Source organism: Triticum aestivum, chromosome 5B, assembly GCF_018294505.1.
Source record: "Triticum aestivum cultivar Chinese Spring chromosome 5B, IWGSC CS RefSeq v2.1, whole genome shotgun sequence".
Lineage (NCBI taxonomy): Eukaryota > Viridiplantae > Streptophyta > Magnoliopsida > Poales > Poaceae > Triticum > Triticum aestivum.
In genome coordinates this window covers 273,775,113-273,780,598 of record NC_057807.1, presented here as the reverse complement: position 1 = coordinate 273,780,598, position 5,486 = coordinate 273,775,113, and positions in this window count along the sequence as shown.

Here is a 5,486-nt window from a genome sequence, read left to right as displayed (position 1 = left end):
ATGGACATATTGATGGCCTACTCTAGTCATCGCTACAAACGGCTCTTACAGCAGTATGTTACTTTCCTATGATATCATGATGGCTTGCTTATATTACTGTCAAGATTTACTGAAAAAATATTCATGCTCATAACATGCTGTTCTTAAGATTGACTAAATCAAGAGCCCTTTTTTATTTGACTCCAACTTGATATGATGTTGTAGGCTGCCTGGTGTCCCTACCCTTCCTAATCCCAGAACCTTTCAAAGAAAAGCGGCATGGCAGTTGTAGGTGGTTCCTGGCTCGATCAGACAACGGCGAAAGATTGATGATCATTCGCACATACCAGACGTGTTGTTTCGCGGAATACAATCACAGTCACTGCAAGGTCTTTGAGCAGGATCCCAGCTTCTCTGGGCCTTCAGGAATTTTTGACTGGAGGCTGGTAAGTAGCCTTGGTACACGCTCTCTGTTTGTCCGACTGAATTATCCGATTAACCAGGAGATAATCGACGGCAAGGATCATGATGGCAGCGCGGTTTCGTTCATCAGGCAAAATTGTGTGTACACAGCATACCATGTGTCTCTGCATGCACCATATCCTGATATGTCCCGCCATGCTCTGCAGCCCAAAGTAGGAGAGAGGGTCGCAAGTATCAGACTTCGACCTGGTGGCTGGAGTTTCCCCCGTCGGGCACCCATCTGGTTCAAGCCGTCAGCCAATCTCCACAGCTTGATAAATAGTAACGTCTAACTAAGCCAGTTAGTTAGATGCGTACACTTGGTGTAGTAGGATTTTTATTTAGTTTGATGCATACACTTGTTCTTTTTTGGTAGCCCTTTTGTAATGATGGCTGATGTTTGGTTTGGAAGAGAGAGATGCGTCTTCAATCTTCTGGCCTGCTTACTATTTCTGTTGCACCCCCAGCCCTGGTTACTGTTGCTGTTGTTTTCAATGTACAATCAGTAGTATATTCCGTCTGTTGGTTGGATAAATGTGTTGTTAGAACGACAAACACAATGTTTTGGAAGTCGTTGCATGGTTTGATCCTTTAGTGCCCCGTACCGTACGTAGCTCATACTATTTTTCGTACGGAACACATTTTCCACTTGTTGATAACATGCAGCCCACTGATGAAGGCCCAATAGAGAAGCCCATAATTAACTGGAAGGGAGGCTCTCACATGAATCCGGCCCAGGTACATGCTCATGGTCCCCTAAACATAAATAAATAAATAAATAAATAAAGCTAAATGCTCATGCACCAGTTCTTTAGGAAAATAGGTAGCCCAGTATTTCTTTTTGAAGAATACCCAAGCTAGGCCTATTTGTTTTCTCCGAATTACTGGGCTGCAAATCTTTCAAGACGAGGAGGGATGCATTCCGGCCTGGCTGAAGAGTATGGTCAATGTCTGTTAAAAGTAATATCAAAAGGGGTTGAAAATTCCAAAAAAATTATAGCAAATGGGATATTAGTTTCTTTTTTTGTTTTTTTTCTTCACTGATATCTTATACGTATTTCATTGGATTTAACATGACACAGTACTAATTTATTTTTAAATTTGTTTTAGTATGGCTATTAATTTTTGGATTAAGAATATTTCGTTCCCCAGCAAAAATTTGCGAATTTTCAAAATTTCCCACATATTTAGTTAATTTTTTGACCCTGGTACTGACCAGAAAATGGCCAGCAATTCTAAAAATGGAAAATGGGCTGCAATAAATTCCATATGAATTAGAAAATGAGTAAAAATTATAAAAATAATAGCAAATGGGTTGTACACGCCACATATTTCGAGGCTGACTTGTTTACGCAAGGCTTTGTCAGTGAACACACGATTCTAGCAGCAGTGACTGTTGGATGTCCATCCAACGGCCGACGTGCTTCTTCAATCTCTGATCTTCCCGCTCCAACTGCCTAAACTAGCGCTGGCAGGACTACCTGCTCCCTCCCCTTGTGGCCCACTGTGATGCCGTGCAGGCTTCCCTGGCCCACCCTACTCCCTCCGCTGGCCTGGCCGCACGCAATCAACTGCCTCCTTATTACGCAAAAAAAAATGATTCCTCCCACTGACACCTGGGGTGCACCGGTTGGGAGGCTCACCTGTGGGCCTACTAAGTTGACGCGTACGCAGGGCTTGTCAACTTAGTCAACAAACGATTCTAGCAGCAGTAACCGTTGGATTTGAATCGAATGGTCCTGCTGCTTCTTCAACCGTTGCTCTTCTTGCACCAGCTGCCCAAACCAGCGCCGGGGAGACTGCCTGCTCCTGCCTCCAATGGTAGGCTATGCTGCCGTTGAGGCCTCATCGCCCCCTACTACTCCCACCCCTAGCCAGGACCTGCGACGATGGCAGCCTCACACCGCAGCCGAACCGGTGAACCCTCGTACTCCTCTCCGTGTGGGCATCCACTACCGCGTCTTCCCCGGCTCCGCGTCGTCCCCTTCCTAGGCCTCGCCGTCGTCCGCCGCCTTGGTGCTCTCGGCGCGGCGTGGTTAATGTGGTCAACGACATTCCATCAGAAGAGTACTGTACGTGGAGAGGCTGACAGTTGGGTCCACGGCCAGAGCCCAGTTTTTTTGTGATTTGCCAAGTAAGTCGCTTTGTCAGGCCTGTTGGGCTGCAAATCTTTCAAGATGAGGAGAGCTTTCATTTGGTTGGCCGAGAAAATGGCCCATCAGTAATGAGAAATGGGTTGTACATTTTTAAAACACATCAAAGCGGCAATTAGTTTCAAATATCTTTTTTTTTATTTCGAGATTTTAAATTACATTAAATTTTATGCATGGAGAATTTGTTGGATTTTATATTGATATACATTTATTTTTAAAATCAGTTTGAATGTGAGTTGAAATTTCGGGATTAAAAACAGTTCGGACCGCACCGAAATATGCAAATTTCATATAATTTTTTAACTGTGGCCACAATATGGGCTGTAATGCTAACAAAAAGAATATGGGCTCCAAAAAAAACCTTAAGAATTAGCAAATGGGCTGTAAATTATTAGAAATAATGGCAGATGGGTTGTATGCTGTTTTCCACGGATTTGAGGCTTTCCTAAAAAGAAAGTTTGACGCACAAGCAGTGACTATTGGATGTCCATCCAACGGCCGTCCTGATTCTTCAATCTGTGCTCTTCCTGCTCCAGCCGCTCAAACAAGCGTCGGTGAGACTACCTGCTCCCTGCTCCCCATGGTCGGCTGTGCTGTCGCGCAGGCCTCACCGCCCCCATCGTACTCCCATCGCTGGCCTAGCCATCCCTCTACTCACCCACACCTGCTATTATTCTCCGGCGACGGCAGACGAACCAGTAAACCCTCGTACAGTCGTACTCCCCTTCGCGTGGGAAACAACTGCCGAGTCTTCCCTGCCTCCGTGTCATTCCCTTCCTAGGCCTCGCCGTCGTCCACCGCCCTGGTGCTCTCGACGCGGCCTGGTCAACATGGTCAACGACCGACATGCATCTGAAGTGGACTGTACATGGAGAGGCTGACAGCTGGGTCCATGGCCGCACGCAAGGAAATGCCTCCTTATTACGCGCAAAATAATGATTCCTCCACCTGACATCAGGGACCCACCGAAAGGCCTCTGTATTTCATGAAAAAAACGTTACCGCCACTGACAGCTCGGACCCACCAACTATATCTTCGCACGCAAGGAAGTGCCTCCTTATTACGCACACAAAAATGAATACTCCCCATGTTAGCTGGGACCCAGTATAGTGGCAGGCTGACTTGTGGGCCTACTAAGTTGATGGGGATGGAGGGCTTTGTCAACTTAGTCAATATGCATGATTCTAGCTCCAGTGATCGTACGGTGTCCATCCAATGGCCGTAGTGCTTCTTCAACCTCTGGTCTTCTTGCTCCAGCTGCCCAAACCAGCGCCGGTCGTGCCTCGTGCTCCTGCCTCCCGTGGCTGACTGTGATGTGGCGGAGGCCTCACTGCCCCCTACTACTCCCACCGCTGGCCAGGCCATACCTCTACTCACCCATACCCCCTGTTAACTATTATTCTGCGGCAACGGCAGCCTCACACCGCAGCGAACCAGTGAACCCTTGTACTCTTCTACGCGTAGGCATCCACTGTCGCATCTTCCCCGGCTCCGCGTCGTCCCCTTCCTAGGCCTCGCCGTCGTCCACCGCCCTGGTGCTCTCGGCGCGGTGTGGTCAATGTGGTCAAGGAACGGTTTCCATCGGACGTGGACTGTATGTGGAGAGGCTGACACCTGGGTCCATGGCGGTCGCAAGGAAGTGCCTCGTTATTACGCGCAAAATAATTATTCCTCCACCTGACAGCGGGGACCCACTGTACGGGCCACCGTATTTCATGAAAAAACGTTTCCCCCCTGACTGCTGGGACCCACCAGCTACACCTTCACATGCAAGGAAGTGCGTCCGGGCAAAAAACCAAAATGATTCACCCCCCCTGACTGCTGGGACCCAGCAGCTACATCTTCGCACGCAAGGAAGTGCCTGACAGTCGGGACCCACCTGGTCGAAGCATACATAGCATTGTCATTGTGGTCGCGAACATGTACGTACATAGTGGTCGTTGTAGAGGCGCCCACATGCCGTAGTAGAGGCGCGCACGTGTCGTAGTAGAGGCGCACACGTAGCATGTACACGTACGTACATCGGCCAGGGTGCAAGAAAGAAAATACGACCACGTACGTACATATGGGCGGGGTCTCGAACGCCTACTCGCGCATATATACGTATGGCCAGGGCTCGTGTACATGGCTGAGTCGGAACAGAGAAACAGCGTCGTCGTGTTCATGGGGAGCCAACCGGCTGGGTCGGAACGAAATGCGTCGTCGTGTTCATCGGGAGGGCTTGGACGGAACAGGCAATGGAAACGAGGCCTGCCGTACCACAGAATGGAAGAAACGGCCTTGTGTTCAACCGGCCACGTTTGAAATGAGATCCTGCTCATCGGGAGGGGGGGTCTGGCGTACCGCAAAACGGAGGAAATGGACCTCCTATGGTCGAAATGGGGGTCATGTTGATCGGGAGGGGTGTGGCGTACCACAAAACGGACGAAACGGACTTGTGTTGGAGCGCTAGGTCGAAACGGGGGTCCTGTTCATCGGGAGGGGTATGGCGTACCGCAAAACGGGACTCCACGAGATACTGTTCATCTCCACCGTCGACCTCCTCCAGCCTCCACAGGCTACTGTTCATCCACCATCGACCTCCTCCAGCCTCCACCTGTGACTGTTCATCCACGGGCTCCTGTTCATCCAGCCTCCACCGCGCGCTACTCCACCGACTACTGTTCAACCACCCCTCTCCATGGGCTCCTGTTCAACCACCCCTCCACGGGTTACTGTTCATCCACCCCTCCGTCGTCTACTGTTCATCCAGCCCTCCACGGGGTCATACTATTCATCCAGTCCTCCACGGGGTCCTGTTCATCCAGCCCCAACCGGCTCGATCGATCGGGGTCCTGTTCATCCAGAGGCAACGCCATGGGTCATGTTCATCCACTCTCACCGCTCATTGTT